We start from the raw sequence: 26,215 nt of genomic DNA on the forward strand, positions 1-26,215 counted from the left end.
CTGAGATAATTGAGAATCATAATGGTAGAAAAGGGCTGCAGTCATCACTCGCCTGCCTGTCAGGTATCAGTACTCATCTGTATGTCATCCGTCACCATTGAACCAATCTGTCATCTTTTCGCAGCCCCCAGCGCCTGATCCCTCTCCTTGTGTTCATTATCTCCAGCTCAGACCAATCCCCCCCCCCCTCTTTTGCCTCCCCCCCAGCCCTGTAAATGCATCTTTGTGAGACTCCCAGTCTTCTGATTATGAATCGATGATCGTGTGGTGTAAGAGAGATAGATGGTTTTTGCTTCCATCTTGTCTACTCTAATTGTAAAGTATTACTTACATTAGACTGTGCCTTTTGATTAATGGAACTTATTTGAAGTGGCCTCTCTCCCCCCTCCCCCCGTCCAAAGTCCTCCACTGACTTTTGAGAATTGAGTGATTTCACTTAAAGCAGACAAATAGGCCCTTCAGCTTAGAGGTAGGTAAACTATAATCCGCAAATGGCACAGTGTACACAATGCACAGCCGCGGATGTACAGAAAGTTGTTTTGTTTATATTCCATTTATATATTTTATGATTTTTTTAATCACGATAGTGAAATAGTTTTTTATATGTAACAAAGTCTGGATGGATCCGGTGGGATGTAAATCTAATAAGTATTTTATTATTAAAATGTTACTCAAAAGTCTACAAAAAACAACAACAGACAAGCAAAGATTTGAGGTATAACAAAAATTTGCCTCTCCTGGATCTAGCACTGAGCACAACCTTATACTCTACAGCGGGTTGCCATTGCAACCCGATGCAGCCCTGTGACACCACTCACCCTGGTCGTTTACCACTTTTCAGGCAGCACAAGGCCACCTGAAAATGTAGGTATTTAGAGTCTGCCAATACTCCAAACTATCACTGTTACTCTGTGCCTCCTGACACACCAGCTCTGCTACTTTGTTACTCTGTGACTCCTGACATACCAGCTCTATTACTCTGTGGCTCCTGACATACCAGCTCTATTACTCTGTGGCTCCTGACATACCAGCTCTATTACTCTGTGCCTCCTGACATACCAGCTCTATTACTCTGTGACTCCTGACATACCAGCTCTATTACTCTGTGGCTCCTGACATACCAGCTCTATTACTCTGTAGCTCTTGACATACCAGCTCTATTACTCTGTGGCTCCTGACATACCAGCTCTATTACTCTGTGGCTCCTGACATACCAGCTCTATTACTCTGTGGCTCCTGACATACCAGCTCTATTACTCTGTGGCTCTTGACATACCAGCTCTATTACTCTGTGACTCCTGACATACCAGCTCTATTACTCTGTGGCTCCTGACATACCAGCTCTATTACTCTGTGCCTCCTGACATACCAGCTCTATTACTCTGTGACTGCTGACATACCAGCTCTATTACTCTGTGGTTCCTGACATACCAGCTCTATTACTCTGTGCCTCCTGACATACCAGCTCTATTACTCTGTGACTGCTGACATACCAGCTCTATTACTCTGTGACTGCTGACATACCAGCTCTATTACTCTGTAGCTCTTGACATACCAGCTCTATTACTCTGTGGCTCCTGACATACCAGCTCTATTACTCTGTGGCTCCTGACATACCAGCTCTATTACTTTGTTCCTCTGTGCCTCCTGAAACACAAGCTCTGCTACTTTGTTATTCTGTGGCTCCTGACATACCAGCTCTATTACTTTGTTCCTCTGAGGCTCCTGACATACCAGCTCTGCTACTTTATTACTCTGTGCCTCCTGACACACCAGCTCTGCTGCTTTGTTACTCTGTGGCTCCTGACATACCAACTCTGTTACTTTATTACTCTGTGGCTGCTGACATACCAGCTCTATTACTTTGTTCCTCTGTGCCTCCTGACACACAAGCTCTGCTACTTTGTTACTCTGTAGCTTCTGACATACCAACTCTGTGGCTCCTGACATACCATCTCTGATACTTTATTACTCTGTGCCTCCTGACACACCAGCTCTGCTACTTTGTTACTCTGTAGCTCTTGACATACTAGCTCTATTACTTTGTTACTCTGTGGCTCATGACATACCAGCTCAATTATTTTGTTATTTTGTTACTCCAGACTATCACTGTTACTCTGTGCCTCCTGACACACCAGCTCTGCTACTTTGTTACTCTGCAGCTCCTGACATACCAGCTCTATTACTCTGTGGCTCCTGACATACCAGCTCTCTTACTTTATTATTCTGTGGCTCCTGACATACCAGCTCTATTACTTTGTTATTCTATTGCTCCTGACATACCAGCTCTATTACTCTGTGACTCCTGACATGCCAGCTCTGTTACTTTGTGACTCCTGACATACCCCGTAAATTAAGCGGGCTTTCATCACTACAGAAATTCCAAACATGTGGACATGAACGGTGGTTTGAGCACATTGTGGGGCTCAGAAGGGCTGGGGGCATTTAGATTTGAGAGTGCAAATTTTGCTGGTTTCCGTTAACAGATAACAGACAGATCATGTCACATTTGCAGAGCCCTTGATTTGCCTAAAAGTGGAAACCCCCCACAATTGACTCATTTTAGAAACTAGACCACTGAAGAAATTTTTGAGATGTGTGCCAAGTTTTTCAATACTCCATATGTGGTCGGAAACTACTTTTGAGGAACAGTGCAAAGCTAGGAAGGAAACGAGCACAATATTGGATTTCAGAATTTGATGGAATGGTTTGCAGTTGCCATGTTACATTGGTAGGGTCCCTGAGGTGCCAGAATAGCTGAAATCCCCCACAAGTGATCCCAATTTAAAAAATACCCCTCAATGAATTCATCTAGGAGTGCAGTGAGCATATTGACACCACAGGTGTATCATAAAATGTCATACTATTGGGTGGTGAAGAATAAATAATTACATTTTTACCACAATAATGTTGTTTTAACTCCATAATTCCAATATTTAGAAGGGAAATAGATGTAAAAAAAAAGGTCCCATAATGTGTTACAGAATTTCTCCTAAATGCAACACCCCACATGTGACTGTATAGTACTGTGTGGCAACACAGCAGGGCTTGGGAGGGAAGGAGCACCATTTGACTTTTGGAGCAAAGAGTTTCCTAGAATTATTTGTCGACTCCATTTGCAGAGTCCTAAGTGCCAGAACAGCATTAACCCCCTCAAGTGACTACATTTCGGAAACTACTCCCCTCTGGCAATTAATCTATGGTTATAGTGACAATTTTGTCTCTGGAAAAAACCCATGGAGTCAAAAGCAGTGAATGTTGGAGAATTAAAAATTGCAAATAAGCCCACGTAGTGCCCAGTACATTGTAGTGTGCATACATTGTGTCCAGCTCATGCTTCTGGAGACACACACACCATAAATTAAGCGGGCTTTCCTCACTACAGAAATGCCAAACATGTGGACATTAACTGTGGTTGGAGCACATTGTGAGACTCAGAAGGGAGGGGGCATTTAGATTTGAGAGTGGAGATTTTGCTTGATTTTTTTTTAGGGGGGAGCCATAGCGCTCTTCCAGAACCTTTGTGCTACCAGTAATGTGGAAGTTCCCTATATTTCCGTTAACAGATGACAGACCTGAGTGAGGACTTGTTTTTTTGTAGGTTGAATTGAATGCTATTCGGTGAGAATTTGGGGTACAGAACATTTTGGATCAGTTCACATTTATCCTGTGCTCTATGTCTAGCACTTTAGCACTTACATTAGGGTTTCCATCTACCGTACATCTCCGGAATAAGAGATTCAGATGAAAGGAGTACACCATTAAATGAAATTGATGAAATTGGCCAAATTGTGCCCAATTAGCCATTTTCCCTCCTTCGTGTCATGTGACTTATTAGTGTTACAAGGTCTCAGGTGCGAGTGGTGATCAGGTGTGTTACAGTTGGTATTATCTCTCACACACTCTCTCATACTGGTCACTGGAAGCTCAACATAGCAAAGAATTCTCTGAGGGTCCAAAATTAGAAAAATAAATTGTTGCCCTACATAGATGGCCTACGCTATAAAAAGATTATCAACACCATGAAACTGAGCTGCAGCAATGGTGGCCAAGATCATACAGCGGTATAACAAGACAGGATCCACTCAGAATTGTTCTCACCATTGTCGACCAAAGAAGTTGAGTGCACGTGATCAGCGTCATATCCAGAGGTCGTCTTTCCAAAATAGAAGATGAGTGCTGCCAGCATTGCTGTAGAGGTCACAGGGAAGGGGTGGGGGGGTCCGCCTGTCAGTACTTAAAGCATACGCCGCACACTGCATCAAATTGGTCTGCATGGCTGTGGTTCCAGATGGGAAGTGTCACGTCCCCACCGGAGCCCGCTCCTGTGACTTCTGCTCCGATCGCCAGACGACGCCATGTTCCCACCATGGATAGTGCTGGTGATGGGAGAGGAATCGGTGCCCGTGGCTCTGCGGAGCACAGGCTCCGCTCATCCACTAGGCTGAGTTTCCCTGGAACCTGCAGTACCACTGGCTGACTGTAGGTGGCGTGTATGTCTTCCAGCTGAAGTTGCCAACATTCACCTGCAGCCAATGGGAAGACACCACACCCTTCTTATTCCCCCTCCTGTCACATGACCACTGCCAGAGATAGTTCTGTACTCCTGGATCATGTGCTGTTTGTATTGTGATTCCTGTGTGCTGACCTTTGCTTGTTTTTTGACTACCCTCCTGCCTGTCGTTTTTGTACCTTGCTGCCAGTTCCGGATTTGACCTCTGCTTTGTCTCCTCACTACGCCCTTGCCTGCCGATTCGGTTCCTGTTTTGCATCTCCTGGTTTTTGACCCTGCCTGACGACCACGGACTACAGCCTACCACAGGTAGTGATCTCTGGAGCTCTGTGTAATTCCAAATCCCTGTATAGGGGTTAAAGGGTTGCAGAGTTCTTGGGGTCCTGCTTTGTGAGCGGCTTTTCTCTAGGCTCCCCTTACAGCCAGTCTGAGTCTGTGGCTCCAATCAGGCATTACAGGAAGCCTCTTCTAAAGATGATGTACAAGAAAGCCCGTAAACAGTTTGCTGAAGACAAGCAGACTAAAGACATGGATTCCTGGAGCCATGTCCTGTGGTCTGATGAGACCAAAATAAACTTATTTGGTTAAAATGGCATCAAGCGTGTGTGGCGGCAACCTGGTGAGGAGCACAAAGACAAGTGTGTCCTGTCTACAGCCAGGCATGGTGGTGGGAGTGTCATGGTTTGGGGTTGCAAGAATGCTGCCAGCTGTGGGGAGATAAAGTTCATGGACAGAACTATGAATGCCAACATGTCCTGTGACATATTGAAGCAGAGCATCATCCCATCGCTTCAAAAACTGGACTGCAAGGCACTATTCTAAAACGATAACTACCCAAAACACACCTTCAAGACCACCACTTGCCTTGCTATAGAAACTGAGGGTAAAGGTGCTGGACTGGCCAACCACCACTGCCTTGCTATAGAAACTGAGGGTAAAGGTCCCGGACTGGCCAACCACTACTGCCTTGCTATAGAAACTGAGGGTAAAGGTGCTGGACTGGACAACCACCACTGCCTTGCTATAGAAACTGAGGGTAAAGGTCCCAGACTGGCCAACCACCACTGCCTTGCTATGGAAACTGAGGGTAAAGGTGCTGGACTGGACAACCACTACTGCCTTGCTATAGAAACTGAGGGTAAAGGTGCTGGACTGGACAACCACCACTGCCTTGCTATAGAAACTGAGGGTAAAGGTCCCAGACTGGCCAACCACCACTGCCTTGCTATGGAAACTGAGGGTAAAGGTGCTGGACTGGCCAACCACCACTGCCTTGCTATAGAAACTGAGGGTAAAGGTTCTGGACTGGCCAACCACCACTGCCTTGCTATGGAAACTGAAGGTAAAGGTGCTGGACTGGCCAACCACCACTGCCTTGCTATAGAAACTGAGGGTAAAGGTGCTGGACTGGCCAACCACCACTGCCTTGCTATGGAAACTGAAGGTAAAGGTGCTGGACTGGCCAACCACCACTGCCTTGCTATAGAAACTGAGGGTAAAGGTGCTGGACTGGCCAACCACCACTGCCTTGCTATGGAAACTGAGGGTAAAGGTGCTGGACTGGCCAACCACCACTGCCTTGCTATGGAAACTGAGGTAAAGGTCCCGGACTGGCCAACCACCACTGCCTTGCTATAGAAACTGAGGGTAAAGGTGCAGGACTGGCCAACCACCACTGCCTTGCTATAGAAACTGAGGGTAAAGGTGCTGGACTGGCCAACCACCACTGCCTTGCTATGGAAACTGAAGGTAAAGGTGCTGGACTGGCCAACCACCACTGCCTTGCTATAGAAACTGAGGGTAAAGGTGCTGGACTGGCCAACCACCACTGCCTTGCTATGGAAACTGAGGGTAAAGGTGCTGGACTGGCCAACCACCACTGCCTTGCTATGGAAACTGAAGGTAAAGGTGCTGGACTGGCCAACCACCACTGCCTTGCTATAGAAACTGAGGTAAAGGTCCCGGACTGGCCAACCACCACTGCCTTGCTATAGAAACTGAGGGTAAAGGTGCAGGACTGGCCAACCACCACTGCCTTGCTATAGAAACTGAGGGTAAAGGTGCTGGACTGGCCAACCACCACTGCCTTGCTATAGAAACTGAGGGTAAAGGTCCTGGACTGGACAACCACCTCTGCCTTGCTATAGAAACTGAGGGTAAAGGTGCTGGACCGGCCAAGTGTCACAAGACCTAAACCCTATTGAGCAGATGTGGGGCCTCCTCAAAAAGAAGGTGGAGGAGCACAAGGTCTCTAACATCCACCAGCTCTGTGATGTCATCATGGAGGAAAGAAGAGGATCTAGCGGCTTCTGTGAAGCTATAGAGACCTCCATGCACAAGAGAGTTACAGCAGTGCTTGAAAATAATGGTGGCCCCAAAAAATGTTGACACTTTTTTGCACAATTTGACTATTTTCACTTAGGAGTGTGCCAACAGTTTAGACATTATGGGCCCCTCTTCCCACAAAATGCTCCACATTTCACCCTTTCATACTGCTTTCCCATGGCCCCCTCGCTCATACACATTGCTCCCCATGGCCCCCTTTTTCACACTTACTGCCTCCCATGGCCCCTTTCTTAGACTGCTCTCTTCCCAGTCATAGCTTAACCAACATCAACCATTCGAAGTTTTAACATCACCGTGGCGGCTGCTTCGTATGGAAAACACGCGACACACGGCCACAGCCCTACGCCTATTGCTTTACATGTTTTCCCTCTATGACCCGCTACATAATGAAAGAGTATGGCCAGTTATACCTCTGAGCAGAAGGTAAAAAATAGGCAACGAGGCGAAACTATTGCACAACGGTCTCTCATCGTCACACTCAAAAACAAACATTTTTTGAGTCGGAGGACCTCTTTAAGCTTTGCAGCCTTTATTGTATAATGCTTTGCAATGCTGTCTCAAGACTTTCCAAGAGGATAAGTGAACATTATTAAGAAATGTGTCATGTTGAAACGGTTTACCAAAGCACCGGCTGTTGATGAAGTCCTTTCAATTCAACATGGAGAGGAAGACGGTGGAACCCTTTATTAGAAATAATCACCGTCACTGTTCAGTGTGAATTCAAGGACATGCATTCCTTCCGATGGTTTAGCAAAAGGTAAATTAATTGTAGGCGGCATCACAACCCGGTCACCAACAGATCAAAGAATGCACATTATCAGTAATATATTATCTCACGGCATTGACGTGATCTGCAAAGAGAGCTCTCCTGATTTTATTATTTCTTCACTAATTTCTTCAAGACCTTCTCTCATTGGCAAATTATTATTTTTAGCGGTTTCTCGAAAATCTGGGTGACAACTATTTATAGCTTCTATTTACACTCAATATATCTAGTTTTGTAGAAACAAATTTCTTCTACTTAAAATATTGGAAAACTGTCACTCTAGGTACGGGGATGTACCAAGCAAATAGCGAAAGGGAAGAGAAACTCTGAGGGAAGGGGGAGATGGTGACCCCTGACCAAACCTACTGCTGGTCCCTCACCACCCTAGATAGGTTCCACACCTATGCGCTGAGCCGGATACCTGACCCTAGGTATCCCTGGTGTGGTGACCCCTGACCAAACTTACTGCTGATCCCTGGGGTCCCACACCAACCTAGATAGGTTCCATACCTATGCGCCGAACTGGATACCTGACCCTAGGTATCCCTAGTGCGGTGACCCCTGACTAAACCTACTGCTTGGCCCTGGGGTCCCTCACCACCCTAGATAGGTTCCACACCTATGAGCCGAACTGGATACCTGACCCTTGGAATCTCTAGTGCGGTGACCCCTGACAAAACCTACTGCTTGGCCCTGGGGTTCCACACCAACCTAGATAGGTTCCACACCTATGTGCCAAGCCGGATACCTGACCATTGGTATCCCAAATGCTGGACTCTAAATAGGGACCTGGAGGGATGAGCTCTTCGTCAACCCCTCTAAACATTAGAGAAGACACAAGGAGGAGACATGGGGGAAAATGCATGAACTACGTATACACAGATGACTCTTGTAGAAGTTCAGCCAAGTTTAAGCCACTATACCATATATGAGTACAAGCCATCTGCTTGTAACCAGAGCTTGAATGAACTGAAAATATCACCAGCACAAGTCCAGGGAAGATGTGAGTATTTAAGCACAAGGGGAATACTGATAATCACCAGCTGGATGGAAGGAGAGGTCCTGCTCGGACTTAAAGGGGAAGAGATGGAAAGCTACCTATTACAATGAATGCTACGTAACAGCAGGAACAATGGAAAGTCAGGGAACATTTTGCGCAGCGAAACGCTGTGACCTTCTATTGCCAGAAACTATATGACTGTTTGTCACCCGTGACAAGAACACAGTGACAACTTTTGTAACGATATCTATATTAGTTGTCACCCAGATCAACTCAGAAATGAACAGATCTTTAATTAAAGGGGCTGTACATTTGTAACATACAGCTAAAAGGGGTGGTTTAAAAGAAAACTAAAAACACATTTTGTGCCGTGTATGGTATTGCAGTTTAGTTCCATTCATTTGAATACAAAAAAGATGCAATTCCTCACACGGTCCATAGACAAGGGATAGTGCATTTTTTACGGGGGGGGGGGGGATGGAAACAAGTGCAACCCCCTTAAAAAGAACTGTATAACCGTAGACCCTAAGAACAGAGTTTTACAAAAGATCCAAAGTTTATCAACATGAAACCCTTATTTTGCCCAAAACGTGATAATCATAATTACAGAAAAGCAATGACTGTAGCACAGAGAAAGATAATACTGTAACTACATTTTCTGAAGGTAACAACAGTCACAATCAGTAGGACGTGCACCAGCCGTCGATGTGAATGACTTCTGCACATCTGCGGCCACAGGACATCACTAGTATCTCACACTGCTCTGGGAAGATCTTGGTCCACTCTTCTTCCAACCTCTTCCACAGTTCTTTGACTTTTGTGGGTTTATTGGCCATAAATTTATCACAAAGGTTTTTCCAGAGGTTTTCTATTGGGTTTAGATCAGGACTTTGGCCTGCTGCCATTTCATTGTTTCAATGTTTTCTGTTTCAAGGAACTGTTTTACCCGTTTTGCTGTGTGACAAGGGGCATTGGCCTGCATGAAAATTGATGGCTGATTGAGTGATGAAGCAAGTAAGGAACCATGTGTTGTTGAAGAAGGTTCATGAAAGGCCCCGTTACACGCTACGATTTGTCTGACGATCTCTAAAACGATATGACACTCCCAGATCATAGTTACGATATGCTGAGATCGCACATAGGTCATTTATTAGCGGTCACACGTAATGATCTCACAAACGACGCAAGATCGTTCAGCGATATACTATTTGACCCTGACGGTCGTGTGGATGTTGTTCGTCGTTGGCAGGGTGTCAAACGTAGCAATATGTCTGCTGCGATCCAAACGACGAACAATATTTTGAAACTGAACGACGTGTCAACGATCAACGATTTTCACCCTATTTGCGATCGTTCAGAGTCGCTCGTAGGTGTCACATGCAACGACGTCACTAACGATGCCGGATGTGCGTCACGGAATCCATGACCCCGACGACATATCGTCAGATAAATCGCAGCGTGTAACGCCGCCTTTACTCTGCCATGTAGCTGTATTAGAAGTCCAACTCATGTTGCAGAAAACATTCCCCAAACCATGACCCTTCCTCCACCGCCTTTCAATTAATTCTCAACACACTTTGGTTTCAATCTGTCCCCAGTTTGTCGATGAGCATAATGTTTCTCATTAGACCCAAATAAATTAAACGTGCTTTCATCACCCAAATGAACTGTGGACCACTTCTCCTTTATCCACACAACATGCTCCTCACCAAAATGGAGTCTAGCCTTTTGATTCTGCTAATGAGAGGTTTGGTCACTGCACAGTGGGCTTTTAGTCCAAATGCTCTTAAACGTCGTGACCCTGTTCAGTGCTAAACTGGCAAGCAATTCCAGCTGCAGTGCCTATGGAGACTCTCCGCATTATCCTGTCCTCTCTTGTATTTGTCTTTCGAGGGTGACCAGCCTTCTTGGTGGACTTGAAAGAGTTTGTGATGTTGTAAAGATGCAATATTCTCAAAATTGGAATGGCCAACTTCTCTTGCTATGGCTGATAGGGTCACCCTTTTGGCCTTCATCTGGACAACCTTCTGCTGGAGGGTTTCAATCACTTTGAAACCTTGATACCCAACTGAGGTACAACTGATCTATCAAGGGGTATTTCTTTGGACCCCACTGATTAAAAAGATGGCATCCAAAAAAAATTGGTGAGACCAATCCGTTTTTTTAGTGTGAAGCGAGGTAAGACTAATCTGATTCATTATTGCTAGTGGACGCTAATGTTAATTGGTACCTATAATTATGGTCACAAAAGTCCGATTACATTAGGAGTGAAAGTCCAAGTATTTTTTGGCTTACACATATCTTTTGAAAAGACAGGAGGGCCATACCCTTTATATGTTAATTGTTTGTCTTTTGTGATTAATTATCACATTTTAGTGGATTTATTAAAAGTTACATTTTAAATATTTTTCCGGAGTAAGTGAAAAGTTGCTACTTATCATATAATCACATAGGACTACACAATGACTAACATGTAAACAAAGAGAAACCACAGAGTTTTGAGGTATAAATATTAAAATACAATTTTATTCTGACAATTAGTTAAAAGACTTCATATAAATAACAATAGCATATGACACGACTAGTTAAATATGTGAGAATTAGGTATACAGTGATAGAAGTACGGTGGGTAGGCAAGCATGCATAGCTGGATATTCACCCTTAATCCTGGCACACCAATGTAATGGTAACCCCTGGATAGACAAATTAGTAATATCACAACATCGGGGAAAAGAAATAGCGTGGCAGGATATACCTAAGGCGCCAGTTACAGCAGCTTACCGGTGGGAAGGAGGCTCCGCGTGGAGGACCCGACGTACGTTTCGCGATGGATTATGGTCGCTTATTCATGACTAACATTTAGGAAATTGTGTTGTTCTCTAATTTTGATCTCCAGTGTATACAAACATTAAAACAGACATCGACTTCTATATTACTCATGTTGCTGGATTTTTGGAGCCTGAAATCTAGTTCGGCATTTTGTAAAATACATTTTGGAAGCTTTGAACTTAATATTTTAAGAATACTGTGAAGCTGGAAGGAGATCCCGGCCATCATGTAAGACATGATTTGGTGCGCATTACCTTGAATTGATGAAAACCATAACTATGTTGTTGGCAGTTGGAGGTATCAGTCGCTTCCAGGAATCCTCCAACCTTAGAAAGTTCTGTGGTAAGGCGCCGGTAGCCAACTGGCTCGGGAGATACCCCAGATACTGGATATTAACCACTACGATTTCTTTAGTTTTCCGTTTTAAAAAGGTTTTCATCCTAAAGTGACTTTTACGATGTTATGTTAAATTAAACGCCGCTCAGTCCTGGCATTCATTTCATTAGGAAAGAATGTAGATGCATAGACTCGGGGTTTTGGTTTTCCTGCGTATCCTTTTTAATGATGTGCCATCAAGACTATATTTACTGTAGAGGCCAATGGGGGACTAATTAATAGGTTTTTGGATGCCACGGGGCACATGTGGCGTCTACCCAATATACCTATTACAGCACATCTGCTTGTGTGTCAGTGACTGCAGTACAGTACATTGGAGAAATGCATCTACAGTACTACTTAATATACAGTAAAATTCCTAAATCTGAGATCCAGAAGGCTTGGTAATTCAGCAAAAATTTGGAATAGCATGTCAAATTTCACAAGACCAAAGTCATGGGCGGTAGAGAACCATTTGAAGTGGACAAGTGGTGGATAAATTGCGAATTACGACAGGACTGGGCCACTGTCATGATCTATGCTTGGCCCACTCGCTGCTGAGCCATGGTATGTATCCTCTCTCCAAGATTACTGGTCTCATGGGAGAGGCTTGTTCCAATTCTGCCTCGTTCCGGAGGTCATGCCACCATATCTTGGTGCTGCTTCCTCCGGAACACCACCAGTGATAGTCCTGCCCTGCAACGTGCGTGTCTGGCTTACGTGAGTGTACTCTGATCTGTCCTTCCTCTCAGCCTCAGCTACCTTGTCCTGACCCGTGTCCTCCCTGTACTGCTCTTCTGTCCCATTCCCCTGACTCCCCGATTCTGTCCTGTATCTCCTCTACCCTGTTCTGTTCTGTGACTTCTCCGCCCCTGCTTGTAGTCTTGACCTCCTGGCTACGGACCTTGATTATTATTCCTGACTTCGGCTCAGTTTCTCCCTTCTGTCATTTACTCACTTCCTGGTATCTGACCCCTGGCTTCCACCCAACCATGACTTGCTTTTTCCTTGGAATTTACGAGACATCCTGATTCTGGCTTGGCTTGCTGACTACTCTATTCTATTCTATCGCCCTCTTATGGCTTTGTCTGCTTACTGCATATTGGAGCTGTTTCTTCAGCTAGCTTCAGGACCTCCACTAGAGTAGCATGACAGCCACCATCTAAGGCCTGTTTCACACGTCCGTGCCTCCGGTACGTGTTTGGTCAGTTTTCTCACATACCAGAGATACGGGCACACGTAGACCCATTAAAATCAATGGGTCTGCGCTCACGTGCGTATTCTGTCATGTACCGTGTGCTCCACACGTAGACCTGTCCATTTTCTCTCCGGCTTTCATCACGGGTGTCACACGGAACGCAAACGGGTCACACGGATTTGTTCCGTGTGACACGCACCGGAGAAAACACATGTGTCTGCGATAAACAAAAAAACATTTACTCACCTTCTCCAGCCCTCCTGTCTCTGCCGCTGCTGTCACTCGCTGCCGACCGCCACTCATTATGCTCATTGCATATTCACTTCACTGCGGCCAGAAGCAGCAGCAGGAAGGAGTCGGCAGGACCGGAGACCAAAGATCAGCACCACGGACAGCGAAGCCAGGGACAGGTGAGTAGAAAGTTCCTGTTCTTGTGTTATCACAGATAACACACGAAGAACACACGTGTGCCATAAACACGGCTCACCAAGGGCAATACGCACCTTTGACACGTCCGTGAAAAATGTGCGTGATTTTCACAGGCCTAATATGTATTGCATTGTTTTTCCCTCTGCCATCTGGAGAAGTTGGATGTATCGAGCAGCTAGATTTCAGCATGGCCAATCGTTTGCTTTCAGGGAAGACAGACCGCCCCCTAGAGGTGTCTTGTGTTGATTTATTCTCCTCTTCCTATGGGGAACACATGGGCGGTCAGCCAAATTAGCAAAACGTGCATGAAGGGCTCCCAAGGAACAACAGGATGATTGAGCAGTTGAAGAAACAAAAGGAAAAACAACTCCTCAATTTCAGAGGCTTAGTTTGATCCTTGGCCTGAACGGCACTTCCTAGTAAGAGTGAACAAATGCAGATAGTCCAGCCAATATGAATAAAAAATTTTCCACCGTTTTATTTTATTTAAAAATCCAAAAACGTAAACCATGGGGAAAGGGTTCCAGAAAGAAATCTCTGCATTCTCCAACATTGTTTGGTCATATACTCCAGTTGGAAGTGGTTACATCTATAGATCTTACTAAATCCGGTATTTCACGTCTATGGCCATTTTTAGACTAGGCTCCACTTTGACCATCAAACAACCAAAAGTGGCCATGTAGCCCTAGTAGATTTTCCTTTACGCACTAGGCTTCTCTCATCATGCGGCTTTTCCATATTATGTTACTGTATCTCTGTAGCATGTGGCACCCATCCAGTTTGAGGTTGTTACATCTACAGATCTCCCTAAATCCGGTATTTTACGTCCAGTTTTAGACTTGGGCTCCACTTTGACCACCACACAACCAAAAGTGGCCATATAGCCCTAGTAGATTTTTCTTTGTGCACTAGGTCTCTCATCCTGCGCCTATTACACATTGTGTTACCGTATCTCTGTAGCATGCCGCAGCCATCCAGTTGGAGGTTCTTACATCTACAGATCTCAATACATCCGGCATTTCACGTCTATGGCTAATTTTAGACTAGGGCTCTACTTTGACCATCACACAACCAAAAGTGGCCATGTAGCCCTAGTAGATTTTCCTTTACGCACTAGGCTTCTCTCATCATGCGGCTTTTACATATTATGTTACTGTATCTCTGTAGCATGTCGCAGCCATCCAGTTGGACGTTCTTACATCTACATATCTCAATAAATCCGGTATTTCACGTCTATGGACAGTTTTAGACTAGGGCTCTACTTTGACCACCACACAACCAAAAGTGGCCATATAGCCCTAGTAGATTGTCCTTTGCGCACTAGGCTTCTCTCATCATGCGGCTATTACATATTATGTTACTGTATCTCTGTAGCATGCCGCAGCCATCCAGTTGGAGGTTGTTATGTCGCGGGCGGAGGGGTGGGGAACGCTGCTCGTCTGGAGTCGCTGGTGCTCGGGTCCGGTGCTTCTGCTCCTCGGTGGCTCGAGCATGGGGCCGGACCCGGGGCTCGAGCAGCGCCGCCTCGCCCACGAGTCAAAAAGGGGAGGGTTTTGGTGGGTATTTGGGATGTCGGTCGTGACGCCACCCACGGGTTGTGGTGATGGTGGGCACCACCGCTGCTGGTGACGGGGAATCCCAGGAGCGATGGCGGAGAGCAGCTGAGGTGTTGACCCCTCCGTGGGTAGGGGCTGTTGGTTCCAGGGGCCCCGGTTGGGGAGTAGTGAGGAGGTATAGGTGCAGGTGCCGAGGCGGGGAGGCAGCGTGGGTGCGGGTGAAACATTGTACTCACTCAGACACAGAAGGACAGAGTCTCTGGTAAACCAAACGGCTGGATGGACGGGGCCCACAGCCGGCTGCGGTGTTCTCACTCTCCCCGGACGGGTTGATGGCGGCTGTCGTTTTCCTGCACCTGTGTAAGAGTTTTTGACACCTATGGCTTCCCACGGGTAGTCCACTCCCTGGCGTGTACGTGTCGGGAGAGCCCGTTTGCCCACAGGCGCTGGCCCTTGGATCTCTGGCCCTTAGAGGTGGCACTTATCCGGACGGGTTGGGCTGTTGCCTTCTGACGGGACTTAGATGGGAATGAACCCCTGAGGTCCAGACCGCAATCAGATACTTTGACCTTTTTGGCGGCTCCTAGCCTAGTCAGAGTCTGCGTACCCTGCCTTGGTGCTTGGCTTCAATCTGCTCCCCGGTTCGGTACTGGCGGGCCACCGCCCGACCCCGATCCTACGGTTCCGCTGACCTACACCAACTCCTGCAGACGGCCACCACAGTCTGCCGACCTTGCTGAATATGCCTGGGCTCCAACCCAGACACCAACAGTTTTCACTCCTCTCACTTTCACTGCCTACCACCAACTCCACTTTCATTTTCCGCCTCCAGGCCTGTGAACTCCTCGGTGGGTGGGGTCAACCGCCTGGCTCTACCCCACCTGGTGTAGACATCAAGCCTGGAGGGTGGCAACAAGGATTTGATTGACTGGTGCCACCTACCCAGGGGAAGGGGTGTGTGTGTGTGATGTTAGTGTACTGTGACCCCTGGGGGTCCAGGGCGTCACAGTTACATCTACAGATCTCCCTAAATCCGGTATTTCACATCTATGGCCAGTTTTAGACTAGGGCTCCACTTTGACCATTGCACAACCAAAAGTGGCCATTTAGCCCTAGTAGATTTTCCTTTTACATTTTAACATTTTCTGTCATTTTAAAATCTTTCGTTATAAATTAATTTTTTATCCTCTTTATCACAATCTGAAATCCAGAATTTTAATTAATTTAGCAATCAGAGAAGGGAGAGGAGCTGCAAGGTGCATTGAGGATTCAGGGCTTGGCGAGGAAGAGGTGCAGTATGTGGACTATATTGTATTAATAGACGAGGTTGCTTTTGGCAGGGTTTCTTTTGACATATGCTATCTGGAATGTAAGTACCAGTATTATTTTGCAGCTGTGTCCACTGGACCCTGGAGAGATTTAGATAGTCAGTGAAATCTTCTCCATTTGACATATTCGGTACAGACTGTGGTCAAAGGGAAAGACTTTATAGAGGTGCTAGTACCGTGGAACGGAAACCAGTACGGCTTATATATGCCGGTGTTGCTGCTCAACATTTCCTTTCAATCTCATGTAATGCTGTACCCAGAAAATAGAGAAAGCTATCTTTATCTAGACTACGTTTAGGGGGGTGGGCAAATATGTTCAAATTACCCTGGTCTGGCGTCCAGTTATGCCCTCCATGCAGCCAGGACAGGGCAGTGGCAATTCCCTGCCTGGCTTCATAGGTGCCTTCACGGCATACTAGGCCTCACATCGGCACAACCGTGAGCACTGCCAAGGTCCTGCTGCCACAAGTGACTGAGCTGGATGTTGGAGGAGAAATTATTTGTTCGGTTCTGGACCTCATGATCCAGAAGATGCGTTGGTATCACCCATCACAGATATTAGTGGAGGGGTGGCTGCACATAAAAAATGAGCATATATTGTGTGACAGCTCACTCACCGACGGTGATGAGGGTTATTCACTTTGCTTATGGTGCAAGGTGGACATAGGAAAACTTTCATTGAAAATGTCCAGCAGGTTTATTTGAAGGGAACTTGTCACCGGATGGGTATAATACTCATCTAACGGTCGGTGCGGAGCAGAAGATCGGATGGGCGCCTCCGTTCTCCGCTACCGGAGCCTCCTCATTCGGCCATCTTTGTCCTTCTTCTTTTGAAGCTAGAGTGGATGACGCATTCTACGTCATCCACTCTAGCCGACATTGAGGTCCTTCGCAGGCGCACTTTGATCTGCCCTGAGTAGAGCAGATCAAAGTATTGTACTGCGCCTGCGCAGGACCTTAATGCCGGCTAGTGTGGATGACGTAGAAAGCGTCATCCACACTAGCTTCAGAAGAAGGAGGACAAAGATGGCCGAAAGAGGAGGCGTGGAACCGTAGAACGGAGACGCCCATCCGACCATCTGCTCCGCACCGACCGTTAGGTGAGTATTATAAACATTCGGTGACAGGTTCCCTTTAACACTTTATAAACTGGCACAGGATAAAGAGACAGTGGGATTCTTCCTTCAGCTTTACAGGAAGATAAATACACAGTATACAGTGTGCTTACCTCACTCGAGGTACACCCGCTCAGGTTTGGATACACTTGTCCACAGTAATATTACCACTGACCCTGTTCAGTATACAACGCCTCTCTCAGAGGCTTGACCCACACAGCCTCCTCACACTGATTGTGGTCAGCATGAGGTTCCTTCTCCCAGACTGACCATGTGTCAAACAGACACCATTTTGATACCTGGGACGCACCCATGTGCAGAGGTAGGTGGATAGCCAGACCCACCAATCTCTCCAGCTATCTATAAACCCAGCCTTATAAATCTCTTAACAAGACTCATTGCACTAGTGTCACGCTTAACAGACACTAATGTAGTTTTCGGCTGTAGAAGGTCACAGCATTTTGCTATACAAGCTGCTCTCTGACTTTCCCTTTTTTCCTGCTTGGGGTTCATCCTTTTCACTTTAGGACCCTACAGATTTCCTCACCTTTTCAGCTGTTAATCTTTAGCACTCCCATTTCGTGCCTTTAAATACCCTCATTTTCTTTGATACTGTGCTGGTGATAGGTCTAATACCCTTAAAAAAAAATCTTCAGTGCAAGTAGTCGGCTTGTATTCATCAGGAGAAACCTTGTTGTTGCAGTCCCTCTCCCAGAGTCATCTGAAGATAAGTTATTTGTTTACTTTTCCCTGTGTGTTCTATTAGAGATTAGTGGTGTTGTCTAAGCGCTCGCCCCATCTGTTCCCTACCTATTGCTTATTTCAGGGTCAGCAAGGGTCAGGTTTCTGGCTTGGCACATAGGTGCAGAACCTATCTAGGGTGATGAGGGAAGCCAGGGTCAGGTATCCAGATCAGCGTATAGGTGCAGAACCCATCTAGAGTGATGAGGGAAGCCAGGGTCAGGTATCCAGATCAGCGTATAGGTGCAGAACCTATCTAGGGTGATGAGGGAAGCCAGGGTCAGGTATCCAGACCAGCGTATAGGTGCAGAACCCATCTAGAGTGATGAGGGAAGCCAGGGTCAGGTATCCAGATCAGCATATAGGTGCAGAACCCATCTAGAGTGATGAGGGAAGCCAGGGTCAGGTATCCAGATCAGCGTATAGGTGCAGAACCCATCTAGGGTGATGAGGGAAGCCAGGGGTCAGCAGTAGGTTTGATCTGGGATCACCATCTCCCTCTTCCCTATACACAAGGCTTCCCTTCCGCCGTTTGCTTGGTAGTTCCCCTTACCTAGCGTGACATACAGATACCAAAACGGACATCCAGGTTTACATCACTTTTGTTACCCATACTAGCCACCAGGTTACAACTGAGACTAATGAACTAGCATATGCCCAAACTAAACATTTTCCATATTTCCCATTCACCTCAATAAAGATTGACTATGCATGGGAGCCCAGTTCACCACCAATAAATCGGGAGGACGCCCATTTGTCCTGTTTTATGTCATGTGTAAGTTACATACCAGAAAAGTTTCAGAGGGGAACCCCTATAACATCCTAGCTGCTCTTATCCTTATTTTGTTTCATCTGCTCCAGACCCCTCCAATAATTAGCTGCTTAGAATAAAAAATCCACCTCCTGTTACATTTTTTATATCAAAGACTGAAGATGTTGCTTTTTAGTTATTGTCCTTCCCACATGCTTTATTTTAATGCAGGAATTGAAGTATTATTCATTAGCAAAGACACAAAATAATTACTACAAGCAACGAAATCTTGAAGAAGGGAGGGAAGATTATCACTTAAAGAAGCAGTTGCATGAATATTTTCTTCATTAAATGTATATATGAGTATGGTGTGTAGTGTGAGCGTGTTAATGTACTCACCTGCTGCTGTTTTCTCTGAGATCCGGTGTCGTTCTGCTCCTCTTCTCAGTGATGTCACCCCTCTGCAGACTCTCCAGCTCACTCTGTGCTCTGTGTGAGCCAAAGTCTCTTATATAATGTAAGTCTATGGAGCCTCGTTCTGACGCTCCATAGACTTACATTGTAAAAACCACTTCCGGGTCGGAACGGTGCTGGATCCCAGACAAACTGAGGGCGGGTGAGTATATTAATACACTCACATTACACAACATATACACATTGAATGGAAAAAAATCACTGCAGTCCTCCTTTAATGGCCGCATGCCAAGACAAATGAGTCTCACTAAAGGGTATAAATGTCACACTGTACAAAGAGCTAGTAAGACGTAGTACAGCATATTCCCCACTAGGTGGCAGCAGAGTAGTGAAGGAGAGTCAAAGTAACACTGTAACAGAAAAGCAGCTGAAGTACAGCAGAATAACTTCAGCAGGCAGTTCACAGGCGAACCACCAGGGGGCAATAGAGTAGTCAAGCAGTCAGGGTCAAGCCAGGAAAGTCAAGTCACTGCAAGATCAAGGTCAGAAAACAGAACCGAGGTCGGATGCCGGGAGATCAGGTATGCAGAGGGAAACACAAAGGGCCCAGGGAACAGAACACAAAACTGAAGGGCGAGGAGACACAAACACGGAAAGAGGGTGAACCAGGATGGGTAAACAAATGACAGGAGCGGGAAGTCCGGGACTGGGACAGTCGGATGAATGAGGGAGGGTACAGGTCAGGGCACGGTAACAAGGAGTCAGATCAAACTGGAATTCTCACCAGAGCCAGTCACAGGCTGCAGAGCAAAACTATAACCAGCACAGGAATGCAGGTGCAGCGACCAGAAATGGTGTCTCCTGAAACCAGAACTTGATATGACCAGGCCGGTTCTGGGAAATTCTGGAGCAGAGAATACCGGTTCTGGATCCTGACAATACTAGAGTCCACCACTAAAAGGGTCACCCCACATTTTAGGTAGATTAAAATTATCTCATTGGTATAGGCTTGAGCGATAGGACCGCCACCAGTATTATCAACAAGAATGCTTTAAAGAAAACATTAAAGCCCATGGACTGAGGTGGACATCCAGTTTTTGAAGGACTTGTGGACATTCCATTGATCAGACGCCCATTTATAAAAGGTATCAGAACATACCTAAATTAATGTTTAATGTTGAAAATTCCTAGTTGTGTCCTGTTTACCTGAAGACTGCTTTAAGACAGCATTGGATGCCCTCAACGAACTAGACGAAAAAAACGTGCCTCCAAACAATCTGCTCCTTTATGGGTTTATTTGAGAACATTTCCTTCTTTTATTCATTCTTTTTTTATAAGCTTTTACAAAAACAAAATGAAATCCGCCCGGGCATCGCTCGGCACGTCTCCACAAACGTGCTGATTCCACTTCTGCAGACAGCTATTTCTGTCGGACATATGGTGGAAACATGTATATAGTGAACCTGTCATGGTATTTTAACAAATGGATTATTGTCATTTGACATTTTGTCTTCCGTCTGCTCGATGCCCTTTTCTCCGCGCAAGAAAGATGTTTCAAAGCCCAATACTTCATAGACCCATAGTCTATTTTTACTTGCTTAAAAGGTTTAGACCTGAACCAAAGATTATAAGAGGCTTTTGGAACTGAACAAGAGAAAAGAAAAAGACATTGAAAGCGTTTTGTACATTGAGTCGGTTCCCTCTAAGTGTCGCAAACAAATAACAGCATTTTGTTGAGGTTCGCGGGGCTGTCTGTCATTCCGATATCCGGCTTCTTTCAACATCCGTCTTCTATAACCGCAGATAAAATCCTGAACATTACTCAATGCAACTTAGATTATTTTTTTTTTTAACCCAATAAACCAGATAAAATTCATCCAAATGAAACGTGGACATACAGTACAGACCACAAGTTTGGACACACCTTCTCATCTCTAGATCAACTATTAATAGGAGACTGTGCAGCAGGCCTTCATGGTAAAATAGCTGCTAGGAAACCACTGCTAAGGACAGGCAACAAGCAGAAGAGACTTATTTGGGCTAAAGAACACAAGGAATGGACATTAGACCAGTGGAAATCTGTGCTTTGGTCTGATGAGTCCAAATTTGAGATCTTTGAATCCAACCACCGTGTCTTTGTAGAAAAGGTGAATGGATGGACTCTACATAGCTGGTTCCAACCGTGAAGCATGGAGGAGGAGGTGTGATGGTGTGCGGGGGCTTTGCTGCTGACACTGTTGAGGATTTATTCAAAATTGAAGGCATACAGAACCAGCATGGCTACCACAGCATCTTGCAGCAGCATGCTATTCCATCCGGTTTGCGTTTAGTTGGACAATCATTTATTTTTCAACAGGACAAGAACCCCAAACACACCTCCAGGCTGTGTGAGTGCTATGTGACTAAGAAGGAGAGTGATGGGGTGCTACGCCTGATGACCTGGCCTCCACAGTCACCAGACCTGAACCCAATCGAGATGGTTTGGGGAGAGCTGAACTGCAGAGTGAAGGCAAATGGGCCAACAAGTGCTAAGCATCTCTGGGAACTCCTTCAAGACTGTTGGAAGACCATTTCCGGTGACTACCTCTTGAAGCTCATCAAGAGAATGCCAAGAAAGTGCAAAGCAGTAATCAAAGCAAAAGGTGGCTACTTTGAAGAACCTAGAATATAAGACATATTTTCAGTTGTTTCACACTTTTTTTAAGTATTTAATTCCACATGTTTTAATGCATAGTTTTGATGCCTTCAATGTGAATCTACAATTTTTAGAGTCATGAAAATAAAGAAAACGCTTTGAATGAGAAGGTGTGTCCAAACATTTGGTCTGTACTGTATATTATGCACCGATTTGTGCGCTGATTATCATGAACATTTGGCATCAAGATGCTTTGGGGAGAGAAGACACCGTAAAACCTTCTCGGAAGGTCTAGATCTTCATCTAAAGTTGACAATGGACATAGGGTGGAAACCAGTTGCCAGATGACGGTTATGGTCCATAATTTAACAAACATACCACGAACATGATAAGATGAGTGACCAGTGGTTGTGCTGGTTTGACATCTGACCGGCCGCAAACTCAGAAGGATCAACATCCATAGAATATGGCCACTTTGACTGTCTTTTAGCAGTTGGAAATAACATGACTAATTATTGGTCATCAGTTGGAAATTCTGATTAGAATTGATGGTTTTAGCTTAAAAAAATCTTAAAGAACTCCAGTCCACATCAGTTTTGCAGTTGGGGAAGGAAAATTCCATTTTCAACAAATTAAGTTTCGGGTTGACATTGGAGGAGTTTTCCATTTTTGACATGTCTACTAGACGGCAAGTTATAAAAGTGTATTGTCATAATTCATGCATGGCTCTGCTGTTCCTGAGCCGGTGCATGTATCCTGCCTCCGGGAAGGACCTGCTTGCTCTGATCTTCATTCCAAGGGTCACACCGCCATATCTTGGCGCTGCTGCCTCTTGGACACCACGAGTGATATATCTGGCTCTGCTGTGTGCTCAGCTCCTGTGAGAAGGTCTCTGTTTCTTGTCTTGCTACCCGGTACTGTTTGTCATGACCTCCGTTCCCCTTGCCCGACCAGACCTCTGTCCCCCCCCCCGACCTGACCTCCGTTTCCTCAGCCTGTCCTGATGTTCGTTCCTCCTGCCCATCCGTACCTCCGTCCCTCCTATCCAACCTTTCCTCCATACCTCCCTGTCCGCCGATCTCCTGTCCTGTCCCTTTTTCCCCACATCCTCCCCTGTGCTTACTTGCTCTCCCGGTATCTGACCTCGGCTCTGTTCTTTGACTTTGGCTTGTTTTCTTCTCAGTACAGACGTGACATCCCGGTATAGACCCTGAGTGATCGACTATCCCTGCTCTTGTGTTAGCGACCTCTAGTGGGCTTCTGTCTAACCACACTCAGGAGTTCTTTTCCTACCCGAGTCCATGCGCCCCCTAGTGGTAGCTTGACAAGTATACTGTAACCGCTGGGATCTCACTGATGAAGTGGACAAAGGGACATTATTCCAAGTCTCCGTGCATCTAGCTCTGCATGCAACGAATACTAGAGTGGTATTTTGACACACCTGTAATAATGGGACCCAAACATAGCATGGTACAGCACACGACAAATGTATCTAAAGATGGTCATTTTCTTGTGGCACAGTTTATGATGGAATCACCACCTGTAATCCAGCAGATGCCAACAATCATACTCATTCCTTCAGCTTTATTATAACTAACAAAATATCAAATAGATACTAACGCATTTCGAACTACTACATGTCCTTACTGATGGCACCATGTAATTGTTTGAAATGCGTTGGTTATGGAGGTTTTATGGATATTAAAGCTGAAGCACTGAGAATGATCACGGCTGTGTATTGGATTGACTATGAGAATCTTCGGAGGCAATGCACCTGCCGAAGAGTCGGGGTGTGGGGGTCGGGGTGGCATCTTTAAATATGAATGAGCTGGTTTTCTAATCTATGGGACAGTATATGATTGACATGTATCATCTCTGGTATACCCAAAATATAAATGATGTGGAATATACGTGAGGAAGTCTGTGCACTAAAGTACTGTGGTACATGTCTAGATTTTCATGCCAAGACTGGCACATGAAGCTCCAACTAATAAACCCCCTTGATGTGGCCAATAGGTGCCTTCTTCTGCAGGCGAAAAGAGGTTATCTTCACAATGGTGCAGACTGTCATGGCTCAGTGTAGGGATTCAATCCGGTGACCTGTTGCTTCACGGTCGATTCCTCTGTCTCCTGAGCTTCTGCCTTTTCTTCCCTGCCCACATGCTGATTGTTCCAATTGTCTTTATTCTCCCTTCATGGTGTTTGTAATTTTCCCGTTTTGTTCTGCCCTATCGCATTCTGGGTTGGGTTTTATAGTTTTGGCATACTGTATGTTTAGTGCAACAACTCCAGTCCTGTCTATTAGTGTTCAGTTGTTAGGTTTGTGTGCTGTTAATAACGTTAAAAACACAAAAAAAAAGGAGAGAGAGGAGGTAACAGGAAGAGCATGTGACTATCCTTTTAGTCTAGTTTCCTGTGTCTATATCAGATGAAGCTGCCTGCAGAGCTGCAGACAGAGACATACACAGAAATGATTACTTGCTGATTTATTAAGCTTACTACATTTGTTACGGATTGTTCCTGAATAAAACCAACAGTTACTGTGCTGCACACTTAGAGAGTATCGTTGATAATTCGCTGCCAACATAAGGGTTTACCTTTTACTGCAATTGCTTGCTGGTTATACCTTTAGATTAACTTGTCTTTAGGAGTTCCAGTCCTTCAGCTAAGGGGTTAATCTTATTGGGTAACCACTAGTTTAATTCCTGCAGTAAGTATGTTTTTCTTCCCAGCACCTTTTCCTTTTATCTGTTTTATGTTTCTGTGATGTTTTACTTGATCCACTTATTTGTAACTCTCTTTAGCTTTTCCTCTCTACCTTATATGATTGTGCTTTAGTTTTCTCACTCTTGGTTTTTGTATCTTCCTGCACACCTTCCTCTCTCCTTGTTGACATTGTGTTGTGGCCTCCCCTCGGGTCCTTCAGGAGGTAAGGAGAAACGCCTTGACGGCCTTTTAGGGAGTCAGATCCAAGGTGGTGTTTTCCATTTTGTGGCTTGAGTCTTTCTACTCTGTACAGGGTCCAGTTGGGTGTGGGTGCGATTTTTCCCTAAATTAGGTCTTCCCTTTTTCCGTTACCCGCGTGTGAGAGTGTTTACGTTCATAACATAGCCATTGGCACCAGCCTACACACCATGATTAGGATACAACTTACCTTTTTCCTAGGCTTAGAAAGCCATTAGGGAACAAAAGGAGGGCAAAACTAAGTAAATGGTAGAACGCAGATTGATCTAGAACAACAAACATTCAAGCCAATTTATTAGAATGGGTCGGATACTTATGGCTCGCGAGCAAGATTTACCTGTTTTACCTCTTTTGATAGCTGCATCTGGCTCACAGACAAATCTTTAAAAAGAAAAATACGGTATTTTACGGTTTGTAAGACGCACTTTTTTTCCCCCAAAACTGAGTGAAAAATGGGGGTGCATCTTACAATCTATTAGAATGGGTTGGATACCTATGGCTCGCAAGCCAGATGTGGCTCTTTTGATAGCTGCATCTGGCTCGCAGATAAATCTTTAAAAAGAAAAATACCATATTTTACGGTTTGTAAGACGCACTTTTTTCCCCCAAAAACTGGGCGAAAAATGGGGGTGCATCTTACAAACCGCATACGGCTTACCGAGGCGACAATACTGCGGATTGCTTTGAATCTCCCACAATTGAGATCGAATTCAAGAAAATGGCCGCGGAGGTGGCGCGTGCACAGATAGGACTCCGCGCCCATTTTCTTGAAGTCCATCGCGTCGAACTGCAATCGCACCGCGGCCATTTTCTTGAAGTCGATCTCGTCAACTGCGGGAGATCAATGGCGTCTGCCACCGTGGCACCACACGAGCCAAGAGCAGTAACACTGACCCTCTTGAGCCGCGACACCGCTAAGTCCCTGCATTATTAAAAAAAAAATAGTATTGTTTCTGGAGTGTTCCTTTAAGTATGTACAGACACACAGATGAATAAACCACACACAATAAGAATTTATGGCCTTAGGCAAAACATATGTAAAAATAAAGCTTTTCTCTCAATTTTCAGGCTGTGTTTTCTAAATCTCTGTTTTAGAATATGTGAGTGTAAAATTTCATATCCCAAAATAAATTCTGATTGCTTTTAAACCATAGCGAACAATCGTAGATATATACTATTTTTTTTTTATTTTTACCGTGAGTGAAATTGGGTCTAAGCGCCTCTTAAGTGAGTCTCGGTTACTACTATGTTGGAT

At 45.3% G+C, this 26,215-nt stretch overlaps 1 protein-coding gene across 4 annotated transcripts in view; it reads left to right on the forward strand.

Annotated features, from left to right (window-relative positions):
* Positions 1 to 26,215, forward strand: part of ZNF536 (zinc finger protein 536) — an 841,915-nt gene that overhangs the window by 763,945 nt on the left and 51,755 nt on the right. The window lies entirely within an intron of this gene.

Source organism: Anomaloglossus baeobatrachus, chromosome 10 (assembly GCF_048569485.1).
Source record: "Anomaloglossus baeobatrachus isolate aAnoBae1 chromosome 10, aAnoBae1.hap1, whole genome shotgun sequence".
NCBI classification, from domain to species: domain Eukaryota; kingdom Metazoa; phylum Chordata; class Amphibia; order Anura; family Aromobatidae; genus Anomaloglossus; species Anomaloglossus baeobatrachus.